The sequence below is a fragment of the Piliocolobus tephrosceles genome, chromosome 1 (genome assembly GCF_002776525.5).
Source record: "Piliocolobus tephrosceles isolate RC106 chromosome 1, ASM277652v3, whole genome shotgun sequence".
NCBI lineage: Eukaryota > Metazoa > Chordata > Mammalia > Primates > Cercopithecidae > Piliocolobus > Piliocolobus tephrosceles.
Genome location: NC_045434.1, coordinates 28,979,362 through 29,003,446, shown reverse-complemented (window position 1 = coordinate 29,003,446; position 24,085 = coordinate 28,979,362). Strand labels below are relative to the sequence as shown.

The 24,085-nt window shown below is 36.4% G+C and overlaps 1 protein-coding gene and 1 non-coding gene across 4 annotated transcripts in view; both read right to left on the bottom strand.

Annotated features, from left to right (window-relative positions):
* The window catches only part of DNM3 (dynamin 3), a 566,202-nt gene that overhangs the window by 51,076 nt on the left and 491,041 nt on the right, over positions 1 to 24,085 (bottom strand). The window lies entirely within an intron of this gene.
* On the bottom strand, positions 669 to 775 carry LOC111539381. The gene has a single exon (XR_002730657.1). It is a non-coding gene; the product is annotated as a U6 spliceosomal RNA (small nuclear RNA).

Below are 24,085 nucleotides of genomic sequence, written 5' to 3'. Positions count from 1 at the left end.
TGTTTGTCTGGGAAAGACATTATTTCCCCTTCATTTCTGAAGTATAGATTTTCTGGGTATAGTATTCTTGGCTAACATCTTTTTTTTTTTTCTTTCAGTACTTTGAATTTATCATTCCATTCTTTCCTAGCTTATAAGGTATCTGCTGAGAAATCTAATGTTAGCTTAATGGGGATTCCCTTATCTGTGACTTAACACTTTTCTCTTGCTATTGTGGGAATTCTTTGTCTTTGACTTTTGACACTTTGACTATATCGTGATTTGGAGAGGACCTCTTTGAACTTAATGTATTTGGGGTTTTGAGTTTCCTGGATCTAGATATCCATATTTCTTCCAAGATATGCATAGTTTTCAGCTATTATTTTGTTAAATAGGTTTTCTATGCCTTTCCTGAAATTCTCATACTGTGAATATTTGCTCACTTAGTGGTGTCCCAATAGGTCCTGTAAGCATTCTTAATTCTTTTTTACTTTGTTTTTCTTTTTTCCTGACTGGGTTATTTCAAAATACTCATTTTCAAGTTTAAAAATTCGTTCTTTTGGTTGATCTAGTCAATTATTGAATCTTTCCATTGTATTTTTTATTTCAGTCATTAAATTCTTCAGCTCCAAAATTTCTGTTTAGTTCTTTTTTATAATATGTATCTCTTTGTTAAATTTCTCATTCAGAAAAATATGAAATGCTTCCTGAATTTGCATGTTATTCTTGTGCAGGGGCTGTGTTAATTTTTTCTATATCTTTCCAATTTTAGTATATGTGCTACACATATGAGCACCCATGAATGATTTTCTAACTTGCAGGTTTTCCAGACATTCAGCTAGGTTCTGATATTAACTTATTGGCCATTTGGTTGCTGATGAATATTCTAATCACAGAGATAAGACTCTTCTCCCTGAAATCAGATAAATTTGCTAATAATCAACATTTCACTGAAAAGTTTTTTGGAGGGCTAACACTAAATTTATGAATTAAATTGATATTGGGGAAAGCCTGTGGAGTTTTCTTTCTATTTGGTTGGTTTTGTTTTGTTTTTTTAAATCAAGGACTACTTTAGCATGTTTATTTATTCATTTTTTAGTTTTTTTAGAAAAAGGGCCTCACTCTGTTGCCCAGGCTGCAGTCAAGTAGTGTGATCATAGCTCACTTGAACTTCTGGGATCAACTAATCCTCCTACCTCAACTTCCAAGTAGCAGGTTACAGGTGAATGCTACCATGCCCAGCTAATTAAAGAAATGTTTTTAGAGACAGGGTCTTGCTATGTTGCCCAGACTGGCCTCAAACTCCTGTCTTCAAGCAATCCTCCTGCTTAAGCCTCTGAACTAGCTGAGATTACAGGCATTAGCCACTTTATCTGGCACTAGCATGTCTGAATGTATATCCGTTGAAGGTCGATGTTACCTGGAATATAATCCAGTTTTTAAAGCCATTACTTTTATGATAAATCCTATATCTTTAAAGATTATGACTTTTCACATACAGTGTCTGGTTATTTTTTACTCTTCTCTATGCACTCATCTACAGGATGTGCAACTCACAGATGTGCTTGCTATATAGTCTTTAGGTATAAACAGGCAAAACACAAAATAGGCTTTACATAACTGTCTAAAGTATTGCTTTCTCACCTTGGGGTTTATGGATGTATTTCTGGGGATAAGAAATTTTTAAATCACAATTTAAACTTTTTTTGTTCTCATTTTATTATAATCTTTTAAAAATGCAATGACATCAATGTCTACATTATTTTCATTTCATGCATGAATATTTCAGTTGGTATTTCCAAAGATAAAAATTCCTTTTCAAAAATCATAACCGCATTGTCATTATCACATCAGAAATATTTAACAAGAATTTCTTAACATCAATGACTACTTTAAAAATATTTCTATTTGAGAAATTCTAAATATATGTAAAAGTAGGTAGAATAGAAAGAACAGTACAAATTAATCTCTCGTTACTCAACTTTAACAATTCACCACATGGCCAACCTTGTTCTGTCTATACTTCTCAACTATTTTGAGGCAAACTCAGCCATCACATAATTTTATCCATAAATATTTCAGTGTATAATCTTAAAAGATAAGAACCCTTAGAAAACATAAACACCATATTATTTTTATTATCTAAAATATTAATAATTTTTTAACATTATTATATATTTAGTGTTCATATTACACTTCCCCAATTATCTTTAAAAATGTTTTTAAGTTTATGTGTTTGAGTTTGAATTGAAATAAGTCCATATACTGTGTATATTAGTTCATTCTTGTGTTGTTATAAAGAAATACCTGAGACTCAGTAATTTATAAAGAAAAGAGATTTAACTGGCTCAGGATTCTGCAGGCTGTATAGAAAGCATGATACTAGCATCTGCCAGGCTTCTGGGGAGGCTTCAAGAAATTTACAATCATGGTGGAAGGGTAAGGGGGAACAAACACTTCACAGTAGCAAGAACAGTAACAAGAGAGGGAACAGGGAGGTGCCACATACTTTTAAATGATCAGATTTTATGAGAACTCACTCACTGTCACTAGGACAGTACTAAGGGGAGATGATGCTGAAACATTCATGAGAAATCCATCCCCATAATCCAATCACCACTCACCAGGCCCCACCTCCTACACTGGGGATTACAATTGACATGAGATTTGGTGGGGATACAGATCCAAAACATGTCACTGTTATTGGTAGATATTTCTCTTATGTCTATTCTAATCTTCAGACTTCTCCATCTCTCTATTTCTTGCTCTTGCAATTTGTTGGTATTAAAAATAATTTTTGGCCTGTAGATTCTGTCCAATCCCCCAGTATGGATTTGGCTGATTACATCCCCTGCATATCATTTAATATGCTCTTCCACTCCTTGTATTTCCTACAATTTGGTATTTAGATCTGGTGGCTCAATAATTACTCCTTAACTGCCTCTTTTTGAGTTAGAAAAAGGCATCTACTTCGAAACTGACATGCAGACTAGATACTAATGTTGTACAGCAGAAAATGACCCCTTTATATACAGTGTAAACATAAGTTTCTTTTGTACTTGTAGAGTCTATCTTGGTCTAAACCAGTTTACTGAAGCATAGACAATTACTACAACTAACCCAGGCTATGTATTAAACATTTAACATATGATGAGACATGCACTAGGTTTCTTTGGAGATTAAAGGGAGAGTCACAGCATACTTTGTGCACCTAAGAAGTTTACCCTGTATTTGGGGAGGAGCCCAGCAACAGGCCAAAAACAATGTGTCATGAAGATAGCATGTAATATGAACTAAGTGGTATGGTATAGCCTGTAAGTGTAATTAGCTTTTCAAGAGAGGAGAGTTGTCTAGAGATTTCAGGAGCCTGGCAAGGCTATGGAAAGCGAGTGAATGAGATTTGGCTTGGTTGTATTGGGACATGCAGTCCTTTATAAAGCATCTAGGTGAGGGAAACAAAGGGAATGGAGGTGGAAATTAGTTTGATGTGTTTGGGAAAATACTGGGGAGGGCATGGTAACAAATATGTTGAGTAGAAGAATATATGGCGGAATTGCAAAATGAGTAGTCGGATCGTGGAAAACTTGGGTTAGGCTAAGGAGATGAGATGAAATGTGGTGGGCTTGAAAGGTCACCAGAAAGGATGTGCTCAAGCATTGTTTTAGGAAGATTAGTATGGCAACTGCAGGCTGAATTTATTTAAGGAGAGTGAGACTGGAAGCAGGGAGATCAATTATTGTCTTTAGTAAGAAACTATGTGTGAAGTCTGGATCAAGTGGGTTGCTATAAAAATGGAGAGGTAACAGTAGATCATAAAGGCATTCTAAAGAAGAAATTATTTGAAAATTGTGACAGAATGGATACAAAATCTATTAAGAGTAAAATAATATGCTCAGATGTCCAGCCTTAAAGACTGATACGGTGACTTCATTGATTGGGGCAAATAAACGGAGGCAGAGAAATTGGTTTTTATGGAAAAAAAGTGAATTTATTTTTTAGTAAATTTTGTAGATGCAAAGGACGTATCTGGTGGCAACTGGGATCACAGAATAAGCATTCAGAAGTCACAACAGAAAATGTAGATTTAGAAATCTTTCATACAGAATTGGAAGCTGGAGCCATAATAATAGAAAAGATTCTTAAAAGCAATGAGTGTACAGAAAAAAAAAAAAATTCTCTTTGTGTTTAGCAAAGTGCCTGGCCTAGTGTGAGTACTTAGTAAATGCTTTCAGAATGAAAGAATAAATAATGGAATGAAACAAGAAAGAGAGGAAGGAAAGTATTCGGGCATGGATATTCACAGTTAAGGAGGTGGAAGAAGTGCGAGCAAAGGAGACCATAAAGAGTGAAAAAAGGGCGAGGAGAGTTCAAAGATCTTGCAACATCCCAGGCTACTTTATAAAAAAGCTTTCAAGAAAAAGGCAGTCATTAACAGTGCCACCAGATATTGCTGAGGGGCTAAATAGAATGAGGGCTGGCCAGTGGCTTTGTCTGAATGATGTAAGAATCTTTAACAGAACTTTTCTGTGGGGATGGGGGTTTGTGGATAGGATTAAAGGGGGGCCAGAAGCTGGGTTAGGAGGGTGAGATGGATAATGTGGAAAGGGGGCTGAAAGAAAGTATAAGTCATACTGTGAAAGTTTGGCAGAAAAATGAAGGGAATGGCATGGTGTTTATCAAGATATCAGGGTTGGGTCAAAGATGTTTCTTTTAGGCCAGGCAAGACACGTGTATATGAAGTTTAAAAAGAAGCCAGAAGGCAAAAGACTAAAGACGCTAGAAATAACAACAAACAAATGAGATTCAGTATGCCGTAAAGGAGAAATATTCAGAAAGATTCACCTTCCATGCCATATTCCAGTTATACCAGACCTTTTGCTATTTCCAAATCAAACCATGCACATCACGACCTGGTGCCTTTTGCCATGTTGCGCCTTTGAATATGAAAGCCCTTTTGCCTGATATTTGCTTGCTAAAATCTTTTCATTATTCAAGACCTGGCCCAAACGATCCCTCCTTCCTAGACACTCATAGCTTATTAAATATTTCTTATCGTTAAGGCTTTATACTCTTTTCGTGTATTATTGTTAATTGCTTTCTAATAGGTCTTTGCCCCTGTATTTTAATGTATTACACACAGTTTGTACTCAATCATATTTAATAAGTGAAAGTGGAATTTTTCTTTTTAACAATTTAAAGGAATAAGAAGAGAATGGTGGAAGAATGCTCAGCTGAGGTAAAGATAAAGGTAACGGGCAGCTTCTTCTGGTTGGCTTCTGTATTTTCTTAAGAGGTGACATTCTTGCCTATAGGAAAAGTGAGGGACAGATGTGATGGAAGATCATTTTTGGAGCAGGTGATTGGCTAGTCAACAAAGAGGTAAGTAAAAGGAGGGCAGGGTCTTATAAGTGTTGGGTATTTGCAATGGTCCGGATTTCACAGCAAGTTTTCTTTTACTAAGTATTCACGGTTGGAAGGACAGAAAAAGCATAAAGACCTAGCATCGATGACTTGTGTAGAGAGCTTCACCATAATCACTAATAAACATTCAACATAGAGAGGTGGCTATTGCAGAACAATGTCACAGACAACACTGAGATGCCAAGCAGGGAGCTCAGGGTAAGGAGAGAACCTAACACTACTTGTCAGGTCAAGACTCTCAACTTTGTTGCTGGGAGAATTACCTGGGATGGTTTTAAAGACTACTGACACCTGGGCTACACCCTCAAAGATTATGATTTAATTGGTCTGGGGTGAAGCCAGGAGCAGTTGAATTTTTTAAGTGCTCCAGTTTGAGAACACTGCAGTAAAGAGATATAGGTCTGGGAAAAGCAGAGGAGTTAAGTGATTGAAGGTTCTACTGAGGATAGAGTACAGGATGAAATAAAAAAGCTATTTATGGTCTCAGGCCTGAAAATTCCCAGGAAAAAGAAGTGTCTGACTTAGCGTAAAAGAAAGTATCTATGTTTTAACATTCAAATGAGATCTCAGCTAGTTTCTACTAGACAGACATCACCATTCCCTCATTCCCTGACAGTCATAATTGGCACTAAGGTAGGCAAAGGGTTGAATGGGAAAGGAGAAGTTACAAAGCTTTCTTCTAGTCTCTACTTTAAAAAGAAAGTTTCCTCTCCCAGATAAGCCTTACTGGTTCTTTCTGAGACCCAGTGAAACTGAGAAAAAGTGCAGAAGGGACACAGGATGCTCAGGAAATCCCATAGTGGGCCAGACCCAAGGTCAGCCACCCCAGTAAGTCTCAAGAGGCATCCTGTGTGGGAGCTCAAAGCTGCTCTGTGACTTCTGTTGTAAAAGTCAGGTATAGCCCCAGTTTTCTTAGTAGCCATTTGTGGCTCTCATTCATAAATCTGGCTAAAAGATTTCTGAATTCATTTACATCTCCTGCCAGTCCCACCTTTGGGGACTAATGAGTTCCACAAGTTTATAACCTGCTATGTGAAGTAGATTTCCTTTCATTTGCCCTAAACTTACTGCACTCTGTTTTAAAGAGTGCCTTCCTTGTCCTAAGAAGAAAATGTAAACAGAATTATAAGATGAGGACAGATTGGCTAAAGTAAGCAGGGCAGAAAAAGAGCAAGGTGTTACAAGCAACCGCAGACTACCTTAAATCCATAGTGTAATTTTCAAAGGCAAACATGGCTGGAATGCATGATCTGGAGGGGAGCTGGGTGTGCTGCACAACAATAGCTCCATTGTTCTTAGTACTGGTTAGACCCTTGCAGGGGCTCTACTCAAGCATTCTGCTTGAGGCTGTACTGCTCAAATGAAAGGGAGAGCTTGAATATTTAGCAGATATTAAGAAAACTGATTAAAATACTGGAAGTGAAACCTGGAGGAAAAAGTAAACAACTTTGGATGTCTCAGGGTATAGAAGAGAAAGCTATTCTATATAAAAATAGGATACCATGTATAAAGTAAAAAATAGTTTTTTAACATTTGAATTAAAGCACAAAGAGGAGTCAAAATGTATCAGATGATGATTTAGCTTTGCAATAAGAAGGAACTTCCTGACACCTATTATTACATGTAAGACCAAGTGGAGACAGAAAACTTTGCATTTTATTTTGTTTTGAATTTTCACAATTCCAAAATGATTTGGGGTTCATCCTGCCTTTGTACATCCCTCAGTGGATTATAAAGATAGCTAAATGAGTTATTTACTCAGAGGGATATGGTAATATTGAATTAGGCATCTTACAAAATAAATAAATTTGTGATGAAAATATTAATACATACACTTTTAAAAACTATAAGGAAACAACTGCTTTTTTTAAAAATCAATTTTAGTGTGCTAAAGTAGACTAAATAGTAGACTAAACTATCTGTTGCATTTTTTTCCCTCCAAGGTCATAGTATACAGTTGATTATAGGAAAGTCTTGTGTTTTAATGGAAAATAGGGCAAAGGTTATATGCAACAGGAATCCAGTCATGTGGAGCTTGCAGAACGCAGGTTAGGCTCATAAAACTGCTCATTAAAATGCTGTGTTCTGAAGCAAAAGCAAATAAATGAGCTCAGGGAAAAGAGCCGCAGAAAATTGTCTAGAAATATTTCCATGAAAGACTGTGAAAATAGTCCCTCCCAGTCATAAGAAACGTGCAGATATTGCTTATACAAATAGCCCACACTTAAAAGACTTTTAAATACCTTCCCTGAAATGCTGGTTTTGACCTTCTGCCGAGAGCTACTTAATGTTTGTTTGTTTGTTTTTTGTTTTGTTTTTTTTAATTTTTCTGAATAGACTGTATGATGAGTAAAAAATAAAAAGGCATATACACCAGAAGTTTTTAAAACAGCATGAGAAGAACAGCTTGGTTATTAACCCCTACTCCAAACTGTAGTTTAAACTTAGCAAGTTCACAAGTTCTACAATGGTTTTAAATGCCAATCTCAAATTAAATTAAGACCAAAAAAAAAAATCTTCCAGATTTATAGGGATCCCTGATTCTCTACATTTTACTATCTTACAGTAGAGAAAACATAGATTGAGGAATCTAAAAAAAAAGTAATAGGAATGGCTTGCTGGCAAAATAATGAACAGCGAGAAGACTTCTAAGAAGACAGCCCCAAAGCAATTCAGACAGACCATGCTTACACAACGGCTGGCTGGTCTATAAGGCCTCAAGCCAAAAACAACAACAGCCAGCAGCTCCCATCACTTATAAAGGAAACTGCACTACTTGATGCTGATTAAGTGTGTGTGTGTGTGTGTGTGTGTGTGTGTGTGTGTGTGTGTGTGCCTGCGCGCGCGCGCTGTGGGAGTTGTTCAGATGCCCATCTGATTTTCAGTGTAAATCCAGTGATGCCCCAGGCCCCGTCTGAGCCACAGAGGGGCAACCAGGTGAAATCGCACCATGCCAAGTAATAAACCAGAGTGAAGCCAGCTCACAGAAAACAGACTGCTCCAGGAAGAAGCACAAGTAATGTGTCATGTGGTATGAAATCACACCGACTACTCTGTGGTTGTTTTCCTTGCACCATTTCCACAGTGTGTTAGAATCAGGAAGGGAGACCCGGAAAGGAGTCAAATATGAGCATGGAAATTTTGTGTGCTTTTTATTATCTTAAGTAAAAAAAATTACCAGTGGCAACAATCCCTTTATACTTCTACAACTTATTTTATCTCAAGAAAAGCAGTCTGGAGCTGGCTTGTGAGAAGCAATGAATCAAACTCAGAGAGACTCCTTCTAAAAGCCAGGCTGGATCACAGCAGGCTTCTGGCCAACATTTACTCTGCTGTTTCAGTCAGGTTTCGCTGCTGTTGTTGCTGTTTCATTCTAGTGGGGGAGGGAGTTGACTGAGAGTCCTGTAGAGATTTGGATAAAATAAAAATAGAGCTATTTTACAAAGCTAAACCAACTCACATCCTGTGAGATAGCCTATCTGATGTTTGATAAACCACATCTTGGCAACAACAGCTCATCTCTGAGTTAGCTGTAAAAAGGGATTTTCCTAATTCATCCAGCTCTAAACAAAATAACCCGCCCTTCTTTCTTCCCACTGGTGTTTGACATACCTTATTCAGGAATAATTATTTCTTTTACTTTAGTAGATTTTAAAAGCCAGCATTGTTCTTTCCATAGTGGTAGTTTACATTTTTACCTACACACACACACATACACACACGCGCACATTCTTGCACAAGTTAGCAAGATTTAAAGCCTCTCATTTTTTATTCTTGAAGTCCTGAAAGGGAAACTGCTATTCATGTGCCAAAGAACACAGCCATTCATTATTATTTTCTCTTTATTTCTCTGTGCATACCCTCCCAATAGGATTAAAAGCGGTCTGGGATGTAGGGTATGCAGGCAGAGGAAGGAGAGGAGTGGGAGGTAGGAAAAGATGGCATTTTAATAGCCTCTACCACACTGATTCAGCACAGCAGGAACCTTGTGCTTCAGACTCAAACTGTTTCCTTCCTTTTCAGCATTGCACTTGGCCCACTTTTCCTGAAGCCATGCATTGATGTCTGTGCGTAGAACTGGGAAAGGAGGTAACTAATAAATGGCCTTTCTTAGAATATGGGAGGATGGAGAGGTTTAAGGAAACTATCATAACACTATCTTTGATTTGTAAAATAATTTTCATCTTGAAATAATTTATCTTATTAAAAGGCTGAAAATTAATACAAAGAATTCCTGTATATCCTTCACCCAGATTCTTCGAATGTTAGTATCTTACAAAACCACACAACCATGATCAAGATAAGGAAATTGACATTATAATACTATGGCCCAGGATCTAATCCTCAATCATATATTACATTTAGTTATGCCTCTTTAGTCTCCTTTAATTTGGAGCAATACCTCAGTATTTTTTCATCTTTCATGATCCTAATAATTTTGTACCGTATTGACCAGTTATTTTGTACAGTGTCCTTGAATTTGATGTTTCCTTGTTATTAATTTCAGGCTGTGCATTTTTAGCAAAAACACCCCATATAAATGGTGTGTCCTTCTCAGTGCATTACATCAGGAGACGTGTGATGTCGATCTGTCTCACTACTAGTGATGTTAACTTTGATCATTTGGTTAAGATGGTGTCTTTCAGGTTTCTCCACTGTAAAGTTTTTATTTTTTCTCCTTTGAAATTAATAAATATCTTGCGAGTGATATTTGAGGCTATGTGAATATCCTGTTTCTCATCATGCTTTTACCTAGTCATTTTAACATCCATTGATGATTCTTAAGAGACACTATTACTGTGATGTTTTGCGAATGGTGATTTTTAAATTTCAATCTTGTCTTCTAAATTAATTAATTATGAGGAATAGCTTTCCCTTCTCCTTCATATAATTACTCATTCAACTGTTTATTTATGTAAGTATGGATTCTTGTTTTATTCTATGGATTGTAATCCATTACTATTGCTATTTTATTTCTGAAATTGTCCCGAGTTAGTCATTGGGAGCCTCCTCTAATTTGCCTCTTGTATCTTTTTCACATGTTCCCCATAAGGTTTTGAGCACTTCCTTACTTTCTGGCATCATGAGACATTCCAGGCTCATCTTGTACTTTCTCTGCTCCAGTCCTGGAATTTCTCCAAGGATCCTTGGCTGCATTTATTGGGAGATAGTATAAAGTAACCTTATCTCTTTCTGTGAGTCACAGTGAGTACATAACTCTCCTAGTGGTAAAAAGTCACCATCATGTGGGTAGGGAGAAACAAAGGTCCTGTACTTCCAGTGTTGTGGGGGTAAAGTTTTTACAATCATAAACTTTAATATAATAATGTCTTTCCCAGCTCAGCCTAAATTGGAAATCCTTGCTTAAGTAATGACCTGGAATCATATAATAGAACGTGCAAGATCGACAACATTTTTTTAAAAAATTATGGGGAATCTATGGCTCTTTCATTACAAATTTAAAACCCAGTAAAATTTTCAGTATGTTTGCAAAGTGTAACTTGGATTAAAATAAGTAAATCTTACATCACAATGTTTACTGTTTTTTCCTGATTGTTTTATAAGTCAAAAATGAATAAAATATGGTTAAAACTTCTACATGGCAACGTAATTAAATTAAGTGCACAATAAGCTGTTTAGTATTTGTGAGAAAATAAAACTGTTCAGATGGCTTTTAATCACCATACATTACTATTATTCTTACTGTTTTAATATTGGCTTAGATTTACCTAAATGTTTACCCACTTCTTTGTCCATGTTCCTTCTGGATCATTTTTCTTCTTCCTAAAGTACATTTTTTTGTTTCGTTCCTTTTACCTTTGATGGCAAACTCTTTTTGCTGTCCGAAAGTGTCTTTACTAGGCTTCACTTTAAAATAATCCTTTAACTAGGTATTCAGCTCTAGCTTGGCAGTGTTTTCCTCTGCACTTTGAAGATTCCATTACTTCTGGTTTCCACTTTTGCTCTTAAGAAGTCTGAACTGTTGTTCTTTAGTAGTTGATATATTTTTTCTCTTGATGCTTTTATGGTTATCTCTGACTTTGGTGCTCTGCGGTTTCATTATAATGTGTGTCTGGATGTTATCTGTGGTGTTCCTAGATCTTAGAATTCATGACTTCCATCAATTCTGGAAACATTTTAGTCATTCTCCTATTCTCCTCTAGAATGATGATTAAACATATATTAGACCTTCACAGCCTGTCCTTCATGTCTTATATAGATTCCTATCTTTCCATCTCTCTGTGTTGCATTCTGGGTAATTTATTCAGTTATATATCCAATCGTGTATAGGAGCTGGTTTATACCAGCTCACGAGAACCAATTGTACATGTCTCTTCCTAGTTCACTGACGTCACATTGGTAGTTTAAAATTGGCTACCAATGGTGGGAGCATTCACACCATGGAAATTAGCAAATGCTACAGAACAGGGCTTTCCCCCATTCTGGACAGCTACTTATTAAACATCTATCAGCACACCACTGTGTAGAACCTATTTTATGTAGTTGCTCTCCAGCTGTTTATTCGTAAAATTTTAATTTCAATAACTGCACTTCATTTTTCAAGTTCTATTTGGCTATTTTAAAAATATGCCTTGTCTTAAAAAAAGTGTTCCTTTCTCAAATTTGTCATTTGCTCTTTTATTTCTTTAAACTTTTTAAACATAGTCTAAAATCTTTTCTACTGTTAGTTATTCTCTTGACTTACTCATGATGGCTTTTTGTGTGTGTGTGTGTCCTTTTAAATGTTGGGTTGTGTATTCAGGTTTAGCTGGGCTTCTATTAGATCTGATTTGAGGGTGTGTTGCTCCAGAGAGTATTTATGTTTCTACAGGCTCCCAGGATTGCTTCCAACTTTGGTCCACTTTAAGTTAATTTCTCAGCTTTGGTTCTGCCTGCCCATGTAAGTGATACAAATTTGAATCTCAAATAACAGAATGAGGAACCTATACAAATGGATTCTCAAAGACTTTTCTCTCCTTCCATTCACAATGCAGGCCGAGACAAATAACTTTTCTTGTTTTCTCCTTTTAATGGCAAGCAGATTTTTCTTGATTCACCATTTTCACTGAAGGTGTAGCTCTGTAAGTGTCCTGGCTTACTGTAGTGGTCTTGGTTCCAATTCCCCAATTTTTTTTCAGGCTGAAGTCTTTTCTCCTAGCTCCATATGTCTAAGTACATCCAAAGCTCTTGTGTGCAGTGATAGCAAATGCCCCAAGGACAGCTGTGGCTTCACCATAGGCCAACCCTCTGCTTTCCAGCTCCCTTTTTATTTTCTTACCCAGGAATTTCTCATCCTCCTGTGTGCTCAGTCAGGAATTTAAAACAGCAATTGTCACATTGTCCTTAATATTCCTAGATATTCTGAAGTCAAGATAGCCAGTCTAAAAAAAAAAAATACTAGAAATCAAACTCCACATGTCTTTGTGGACTTATTACAGGTTAGAATAATAAAGATTTGACAGTTCTCATTGTGATAGAAGCAGGAGGAAGATAAGGGGGAAAGTCCCCAGAGAATCTCCCACTGGCCTGAGCACTGAGAGGACAGGGTGTAGCCTTGGGAAGTTGGTGCTATTTGCAGCGGGAAGGAGCCTGGCCTCTTCTATTCCTGTGTGATAAACCAGGATTCAATCTGTGAAATGGGGGCCTGTTAACAGGAACCCCTCTCACTTTGCTGATAATTTTTCCTTTTCTCCCAATAAATTCTGTTCCCTCTCATCCTTCAAAGTGTCTACGTGGCTGATTCTTCCTGGTCATGAGACAAGAACTCAAGAACCCAGTTTTTTCTACAACATTTTGTCCTTGGCCTTTTTTTTCCTTCAGATATTCTTTAGCAAAAATGTCTTACTTCTCTGTCTCTCTCTCTCTCTCTCTCTCTCTCTCTCTCTCACACACACACACACACACACACCAACACCTTTATGTCCTAAGTACCTCTGAGTTAGCATTATTATTACCTATTTCAGAGAATTACTGATCCTTACAAAGCTCTCTGTGAACCATGAGTAAGTGGAATCGAAAGTTGAAACTGAAAGCAGTTTACATCCTAAGCACTCTTTTTGGCCAAATTTTATTTGGGCTCCATATACTGTAGACTTTTAGTTACCTTTGATACTGATAATAATACTGCATACTAGTCATAGAAATATGAATATATACTTTGTATGAATGTACAGTCATACAGTTTTCAAGTTGTTTTACTTATATAGTTTGTTTTGAACTTCAGACCAACTTCACAATATAAGTAGACTTATTATTTGCTTTTTCAAAAGCTAAGAGTCAGAAAGGTTTCATAATTTTTCTAACGTCATACAATAAATTGAGAATGTTCATAAAATGGAAATTAAAGTTTCCAAGCTCTAAGTTCAGTGATCAATAAGCACAGATCAGTCAGGAAAATTGGGACATTTTCCTATATTTGTGGGGAAGAAAGTTCTGTTGAAATAGAAGAATCTGTGATTGGGTCAGGGGGCCATATGAATACATTTCAGCTAGGGGCTCTTCTGTATATATTTTTACTTGTTTTCAACATTAGATGCAAAAATGAATAAAAGCTCTGAAGAAAAACCCTTAGCTTTCTGAGTGCTTTTAATATGTGTCATATTGTGTCATATTATCTCCTATCTACAAATCTTAATTTCATTATTATTGAGACAGGGACAAGACGGGCATAAACCTTAGGACGGTTGTGAAAAAGGATGACAAATTTGATTATAAACCAGTAACAGTCAAATCTATATATTCCATGGAATGCAGAAAGAATGTATCAGAGAGTGATCTGGGTTTTGATGGGTAGGAAGATGTTCATCATGTATAGAATAAATGAGAGCATCTTGCAGGCAGGAGGAACTACACATGCAAAGGTGCAGAAATGGGGCAGAGGATGGTGTACCTATGGCCTGCGGATATGGCTGCTTGGTGGATGAAGCATCAGGGGTGTATGCGGTGGCGGAAGTGTGAGGAGAATGCTTTGAGGTGGGGATTTGAAAAAGAAGAGTCATCTCAGATGTCCTCCTCCACTGTGCTAAATGGGGAAACAGAAAATTTAGGAAAGTGAAATGATCAGATCCCTATTGTGTTTGCTTGTGTCTACTGGAAAGGATTTTCAAGACCATTTGTTTTGCTCTTAATTTTTATTTACTTAAGTCCTCCAAAGGATCTGGATCACTCAGGATTTGGAGGACAGGTGGTGCATATGGGTCTTCCAGAGAGCAGACATTAGTATATTAGAGGCCAGAGGCCCAGGGTATTGATTGTTTTGAGCTGTATCTTCCAAACGTGCACCAGAATCACCAAAGGAAAGTAACAACTTTTTCCTTACCACTGTAACTATTGGAGGTGAGTCACTTGGTATTTCTAAAACCACAGGTATACCCCAGACAGCCTCGAAAGACACACCCTTATTGTTTAAAATATGTTAACTAAAGGCAAGCAAGTATACTAAGGTGCTCAGTAGCTCAATTTTAGTACAGTTTGTTTATATATTTTTGAGTTTTTATTTTCCCTGAGGGTTATGCTGTAGTGATTTAGGGACTCTATAGTTCAAATAAATTCTGTAACACAGAGAGCTGACACAGAGGACTAGAATGTTAAAGTCCTGCTCATTCCTTGCCTATTTCCAGTTAACACTTATATAAAAAGAAAAAAAAAAGTTCACTTTACAAATAGCAACTAAAAGATATAAGAACTTTAGTCATTGAAATGACTTTTTTTAGCCTTTGATGGAATGGCAATTTTAAGATACAATCTACCTTCATAGGCAAATCCTTGCAAACCAATAAATTGGAATTTCTTCATGAATTCTTAACACTCACAGTGAGATTTGTAGTGACAGCTTTAGGTTCAAAAGTGCATTCCTGTTATAAGTGGACTACACGGGATCATCCAGTGGAATGAAGTCCAGTATTACACACACAGCTGTACTCTGAGATGTAATTTTAGACGTCAGGATAATGTATGTTGAAGCTGTGTAAAACCACAATCCACCAGTGGATCACGATGCCTTTTGGCAAACCGTTGTTTATTGTATTAGTCTCCTTCTGCTGTACAATGATCTGGGAAGCTGACGGATTGGAATTTGTCACTTAAGCCATTCATCCTCAGCTGCCAGGAGGTGGGCACATTCTGACCTCTGGCATTAAATCTGGGCAGAGTTCCGTATGCCATTCTATGAAGAATGTAGTCACATAGTTCCAATAAAGACATCCTGTTTAGCAATACAGTGTGAAGAAAACTTCACAGCAATTGTTTAGATATTTTCTGTCCATTTTAGTTGGGTAGAAGTCTGTTTTCCTTTTACCCATGTATAAAATAAAAGGGTGTCTTGAAATGGTGTATTAGAATGTGTTTCTCCTCTAGCACTCACTTGAAAACACCCGAACTTATTTTCCTGAAAACACATAAAAACTCCTAAGCTGAGACCTGATATATCAAGTTTCAGCCTGAAGAATTTTTTTGAGCCAATGGTTTATGCAGAAAATGCTGACAGATGTTGAACAGCCTCAGCAAAGCAATTTTTAAGGGAGTCCTGGGCAACAGACCATGTGGCTACTTTGGAAGTGCTAAATTCTTATTGCTAAAAAAGTTTACTTTAAAAGAATCCTTGCATTCATTATATTAAAATTTTAACAGATATTTGGAGAAAGCCATCAATTATTCTATAGCTGAAGCTTTGGAACTCACTAGTTCCCATTTTGTGTATTCACTCTCTGGAACACAAAAATTTCTTAGATTTATCATTCTAAACGGTCAGATAAGAGTCATACTTCTGGAATTATGATCTTTGAAGCAAAAGGTATAATGGATATCTAAATTTTTTAAATTGCCGTGGGAAGTCTCAGAAACCAAGAGAATATAGATGGTAAACATTTCTGGCACTACATTTTCCTTCCTAAGATACTAAAATATGAGTCAGGAGAACTACAAACAACACAGGTCTGATGAGAAACAACTGAATGTTTATGAGTGTTCTACAAGGGTTGCAGACTTTCCCAGGAGGGTAATAATTTAAAGGATGTCAGTGGATGCAAACGAATTTCAGTCATAAAAAGGAAGAAGAGGTGAATAGTACTTTTGTCTCTGGGAGACTTGGAATTTCAGACGGGCTCCATTTTGGATAATTCTATTTAGCCTGCCTACATTTTCTGATGTTGTTTCAGTTGGGAATGATAGAATGATACTGCTTATACTGCATCCTGAACTGTTCGGCAGTGTCATGCTATGCTGTTAACAGCTGCCTGCCTCCATGTATATGCAGATAGATGAGTTCCTTGCTGATATAAAAAGATTTTATGAATTGTGTCTTGTGTAAAAGAGAGCACTTTTAATGTGAGTGAGAACTGGAGCTTTTTTCTTCTCCTGTGATTCCATTAGCATACCCCAGGCTCTGATATTCTAAAATATTATCCAGATACTTTATTGCATTGCTAGGTTCCTTGAAGAATTGTTTTACGTTACTTTTTCTCCTAAGCTAACTACAGAATTTCCTTTCTTACTCTGTAGTGATACCATGACAGTTAAGTAATCTTTGAAAAGGCTGAATACCACCTAAATAATCAAATTGCACAAAATATTGGATTGCAAAATAAAATCCAGCTCTCTGTGTTCATCAGCATATTAAGTCACTAGCTGTAAGAATATTCCACATACAGGACACACACACACACACAAACACACACACACGAGATAAAATGGAAGGGTATGAAAAATGTGAGCAACTTTGCAATGTTATTACTATGCCAAAAAGTCCTGAGGAAGGACTGAAACTCCAAGTAAACTGCCACTAATCACCCAGAAGGCGACTTTCATTTATCAGCTTCTTTGTTGGAAAAAAAAATGATAAAGGGATTAGTTAAAAGGATATATATGTATATGTCTAGTAGGCTTATCAGGTTTGCACAATTTGAAAAAAGAATAGGCATTTTTATTTTCAGAAATCTATACCAGTTTAGCATTTTGTATGTATTATGTGGACACATATAGCACAGCATACATGTTTACCACTTTGGTATATTTCTTCTGACTCTCCTTCTGCTTCTTTTGGCCTTAGCACGAGTTTTCTATATACATGAGGGCTTGGTGCTTCTGTGTTTTTAACCACTGGCATTATAGCAATCCTCTTCACATATCATTGTATAAATAGTATTATTTTTTACATTATCACTCAACCATATAACCACTTAATTCAGAATCATAAATCCTAAAAGCAAAAATAGTCTTTGGCCAAACTGATCCAATTAACATGTGGATTCTTTAGAAGCTTATGAACATTGTCTTCATTTATTTCATTCTAGTGAATTCAACTCAGGGGATGAAGTTTGGGAATTTTTAAAATCTCAATTTGGAAAATAGATATTTGATCATGTATTGCTACATCACATTATGTTGAAATGAAATTCAGAACAAGATATTTTATAATTATTTTCTTATTAACATATGCTAAAATTAATAATAACTATGGCCAAGACTATATCAAATCACAATCAGCAGAATACAGATGGATCACTTATTCTTAGGCAAACTAGGAGACAAAATGAATTCCCCCGACTGTAAAAGCTGTCTCCATACCTGCAAAAGGTCTAATAATGGCAGCAGTAGTCACTTACTGAAAACTTCCAAGTGTCAGGGACTGAACTAAGAGCTTGATGGATTTCATTTTCTCAGCTAATCATTTTGAGAATCCTCAAAAGGTGTGTTATTATCCCAGTTTACATATGAGGAAGTTGAGGCGCAAATGGATTTAGTAATTTGTCTAGTAAGTGTAATAGCAAGGATTCAAAACCCTAGAACCATTAGAAAATAGTCAGTATACCGTACTTTAAATGGACGATCAAATGTGGTGGAGGAATCTGTACAGCATCCAAGTGGGAAAGAAGCCTAGAAAAGTGCAAAGGAAAAACTAACATTCCTGGACATGTCTCTGGGGGTAGTAACCCCTGACATTGGGAACGGTGGTCTCAGAAGGCTGCCAGAGAAAGTGCTCTGTTTGGGACACCTTAGGAAATATAAATTACATTATTCATTTACTGACAATGCTCCTGGGAAGATGAAAGGTCAGGTGGGACTGGCTGCACCTTTTCAGAATTTGAATTTACCATTTACTAGCTTTTGAAATTGGGTAAATCATGTAATCTCTCCAAGCCTTGGTCTTTTCCACCACAAAATGGAAATAAGAACTCCAACTCAGAAATAGTTGTTATGATAACTGAATGAGATTTTTTTTAAAGCACCAGAACTATTCCTGGCACATATTTAGGAATTTAACAAATGCTAATTCCCTTGTCTCTTTTGTACCTAAATACATGTAAATTTTAACATATATCTAACACATGAAAAATTTAACATTTTTCATGTGTTAGATAACACTAACTTTTCTTTTTATTGGGTTTCTTCTTTCCATTGCTCTTTTGGTTTACATTTATTTCAGTACACAAAATACTCTGTACATAAATGTGTAAAAATTTTTGGTGGAGTATTAGAAGGAACAGAGGCATAGGAATCAGAAGACATGGATCTGAATCCTGGCTCTACCACTCATCCATTGGATGATATTGCACAGGTTAAACTAATCAGCAGTCCATCTAATTCCACTCCTTTGTAGATGATCTAGCTTTCTGGCTTCTTTTAGGATCTTTTTTTCTTTGGTGTTCTGTAGTTTCACTATGATGTGTCTTGCTGTTACTTATTATTATGTATCATTTCTTAAAAATCTTATTTGAGAATTGTTTTGTTTCCTGAGTCTAAGAATTGTTAGACTTTGACAATTTTAGAAAATTCTCAATCTCTCTCTCTCCTCTTACTTCCTCAATGTACTTTTAGTATACAGAATTGGATTAACTATAATCCTTGGTTCATGGCACACTTTCATCTGCATCTATTCATACAGTATCATATAATACCATCTGCCAACTCAGCCCCCTGCCTCTCCCACTCAAAGTAACTATCAGTGAGAATAATTATCATTCCCTTCCTTGCCTTTTATTATGGTTTTATTGCATCTATATTTAGTCTTAAAGAGTTATTTTTATCAGTTATTTTTAGTTTCATAAAAAAGAATATATTCTATATAATTTTCTTTCACCTATATTGCCAATTCATGCATATCATTGAATGTACTGGAGTTCACTTGTTTGGGATGCTATATAATACTCTAATGTATAAATACACTACAATTTACTAATTTTCCCTTCCACTGATGGCCATTTAGGTTATTTCTAGCTTTTTACTATTACAAACAGTGCTGTTATGAATGTTCTGTTAGTCGTCTTTGAATACTGCCTTTCCCTATTCTCTCTACTATTTCCTTCTAGAACTCTGATTAGAAATATATTAGAACTCATCTAACACAATCTATGATCTCAATCTTTTTATTTCTGAATTTTATTCTGGCTTGGCCTTTATTCTGGTCAGTATATTCATATCACTACAGATTTTCCAGTTTACTAATTCTTTGTTCAGCTATATCTAATCTGCTTCATTGACTCTTTTAATTGAATTTTTCATTTCAATGATTATATTTTATTTCTAGAAGTCATTCCCCCAATATGCTTGATCTTTTTTTCTCATACTTAAAGCTTCTTTATTTCTAAACATATTAAACATCTTTATATTTGTGTACCTAATAACTCAAAAATTGTAAATATCTCATCTCTCAAGGTCTGATTTCACACCCTGTTGTTTCTCCTGTTCTCAGTAGTGGCCTATTTCCTATTTCCTTCCTTCCTTTGTTCTTTGCGAGCTATTCATTTGCCATATAACTCTATCTTGGAGAGTTAAGGCCTGGGTCAAATTTGCATTGTTACAGAGAAGAAATAATTTTTTTGGTGGTGGGGAGGGGGTAGTACTAACCAAGGAGAATTAAATTCTGTACTTGAGGTTTGAGATGCTCAAACACACATGTAGTGTGAGTTCAGACCTTACACTCAAATGGGGGCAAACTTGTGGCTATAGAGTTTAAAGGCAGATCACCACCCATTACTCCCCTTTTATTTACTGCCAAGGTCAATACAAGATAATTTCCTGGCTGCATTCTTCTGGATATTGGTTTTATTTTTAGTATATTCTTAGACTAGGATAGAGTTTTTCCAGTACCAGCATGTGTGACAGGCTCCTGTTAGGAGTCTTTGGAACTGGGAATGTACTAAGCTTAACACCTATTTCCCAGGCATTATTTGGCCACCTTGATGGAAGCACAAGATCTCCAAAGTTTGGGTGAGATCCTCAGGATGAAAACCAGTGCTTTAGTTTCCTGCTTTCATGTCATTTTCTGGCTTCTATGGATTCTTTCCTTCTAATTCATTTTGGTAGTGCATGTAAAACAAATTTGATCTATTTTCTTCATCATTTAAACTATAAATGTGTGTATATGTCCATGAGGGTGTCTGATCCGTCATTCTGTTTAAAATAGAAGTCTGTCTATCCCCATTTCAACATGTATTACCTATTGCAACAGTATCTTAGTCATCAGTCCTACATCCTAATATACTTACTCACTCCTAGTATAACACTCTTATTAAAATATAAAGATGATCCCATGTTTAAATGTCTTTGCTGATTCCACAGTGCTCTTCAGATAAAGTCTTCCAGCCCTTGGCACACAAGGCCCAGCACGATTTGTTCTCTGTCTACCTCCCTGGCCCCTCAGTCTTCACTGCACATCTTCATATGCACTTCATGCAGCCATAGCTATGGACCTTCAGTTATGCCAATAAACTCTCATTTCTCTGAATTTTTACTTATAGTGTTACTCTGTCTGGGATGCATTCTCCTTTCCATAGCTTTCTTCCTGATTCTTACTTTTGAAGTGACCATTCAAAAGTCACTTTCTCTTCAAAGCATTTGCTAATCTACATCTTTGCTTATTAGGAAAATGTAATTTAGGTACCTCTCATCTCTACCTCCTAACATAACGATGATAGCAGTTATGTTACAAGGTGATGTGAAATGATGTTCTTATCAGTCTCCCGCTAAACTGGGAACTCTTTGGGAACAGGAACTATTTCATGCCCAGAATCAAGCATGATGCTGGACACATGGAAGTTGCTAACTAAATGTCTACATAATGAATAAGTAAACCAAGTGGCACAAATACACTTAAAAGTCAGGTATTTGATAAAGAAGACTTGTTCTAATGGATAACAGTGTGTGTGCATATGTGTATGTATGTATATGTATGTGTGATTTAGATTATCTGCTCTTTAAAATTATGCACAATTTTTGACTTCACATCAATAAAAAGAATGAGAACTACTTTCCATTTTGATGTGCTTGACTTTGGAGCCAAATTAATAGGGAGAGAAGGGATTAGTTCACTTAGGAAGCCCTTCATTCTCGTGGCTGAGAACTATTTTGTCTTCCAACATTATATTCTCTAATATAATCAATTTCCCTTTCTGAAGAAACCTCAAATAAGTAAGCAAGACACAGCTGAGAAAATATGTTTTGAGAACTAAGCATTTTTAACTGTGATGAAACTAAAGCTTTTTGTTTAATTCTTTTCTGTGAAATGAGAAACTGAGAAACTCTGAACTAACTCTTAGGGTTTCAGGCTAATGCCTCTGAACTTTCAAGAAAGACAGTTCTTATTCCCTCTATGATTATAATTATGTTTTCTTTTCCAAGCTATATTTTAAAAGAATGCCAGTTTAGAGAAAAACTCTAGGCACATCTGATATGGACATGAGACCCTACATATTAATGATCAACAGATAGAATAAAACCTTTATAAGGCTATAAAATATGACGTGTTCTGAAAGCTTTTGATACTAGTATGCTTAATGGAATATAATTAATAGAATGCTTCTTTAGAAAACCACATTTTGTGATTTTGTGTGTGAGCACATGTACACATATACGTATATGTTGGTAATGGAGTATAGAATTCTGATGGCTATTTTTCTTCAAAATTCAAATCAGCAGCCATTAATATTCTGAAGTGATTCCTTGTCTATTTCCAGTTTGAGTTGCGTTTCATCATAAAACACTGTGAGAAAGGAAACAAACTGCATAGATTCCATTTGGCAAATCAGAGGCCTGTAGATCTGACTGTGGTTCAGCCGCTGGCGCCATCAGTTCGGCTCCAAATCAAAAGCTGTGGAAGGAGGTAATTAGCAGGGACTCTAGACCACTCAGTTGGCAACAGCAGGCTTCTTATAGCCACTGGGAAAGTGGGTGGGAAGGGGTTCAGAAATATTCGGTAAAACAACATTTCTCCTTCAGAATAGCAGATTGCAATTATAGGGGCCATTTTCGTGGGGAAAAAGCCAACTTTAACACTCGTTTTAACACATTTGTGAAGGTGTCAATATTTAATTAGAAAGTTCAGCCACTACCACGGGCAAAATCACAGCCTCTAGTTCAACAAGAAGATGAGAATAGAAGACAATACCTTCTAACCCACTCACAACAGTAAAAGGGTAACATAACCTGGGCAGAGCAACCACTCATAGTTCTTGGCAAAATATGGGCGCAATTCCTCATCCCATTAATTCCAGCAGAAATTAAACCAAGGAAAGGCATTTTGCCAACGCAATGAAAATATAATTATGTAGGTCACTTTCAGAGGATGAAGTCCTCTGAATCATGCCCGGCCAGGCTGTTGATTTTGCAAACTTGAGTGTTAAATGGGAAGAAATTGGCTACATTTGAACTGCTCAATTTGGCTGTAGACGTGATTTCCATTTTGATGTGCTTGACTTTGGAGCCAAATTAATAGGGAGAGAAGGGATTAGTTCACTTAGGAAGCCCTTCATTCTCGTGGCTGAGAACTATTTTGTCTTCCAACATTATTTTGGCTGTAGCCTGAAACCCTAAGAGTTAGTTCAAGGCAAAGCAGCCCTGAAGTGAACAGAAGATGAGAAGACTGTGTTCCAAATTGACCAGCTGAAGAAAAGTTTATATTTTAAAAAAACAATTACTTGGTCAGTGACTCATGGGGAAAGAATTCTTAAGCTTTCTTCAGGGAAACCCCAGTAAATAACATGTAAAATAAAATGGAGATGGTGTTATCTGTTTGGTTGAGCCGTTCAGTCCACATAATAAACCTTTTGGCAAAAAAAAGGACCATTCTGAACACGATTATTCTCTCCGGGAAATCCCCAAACAGTAAGAACTACTGTGGCTTCCTTAAAATTTTACAGAATATTTTGTATCTCAGACGTACATGTGAAATAAAAACTCGGAAGAAATATGGAAAAAAATCTGCTTTTTGTTATAGGGTTGAGGATTTTTCAGCTGGTTGCTTCAGTGATTCACACTGCACTCGACTCCTCTGAAACTCAAAACCACATATCATAAAAAGCAACATGGGCTCGAGTTAATCTTCCTGCTTTGTCCCTAGGAGAACCAACTGCTTTAAGAATGCCCCACATGACACACAAGAGAAATAAATGAAAAGTTATCGGCCTGCATCAATTTACTGGAATATGGTGTAAATCATATACTTTAAGAGAGATCTGGAGTTCTACTTTTTTCTTTTTTAATGTGGATTGCACTGACATAATCTATAACAGTTTCAGTTCCTCTCTTTTTAATTAGCAAAAGCTTTTGGAATTTTGTTGTTTTTAGTCTCTAAGAACATCGCTCAAGAAAAAAAGGTTGAGAAAATGTGTTATAAATGATTAAAGAAAGCCCTGCTTGCTGGTGCTAGGAATAGTTAAAGCTTCTCTATTCCCCAACCCCCTGCCCAGAA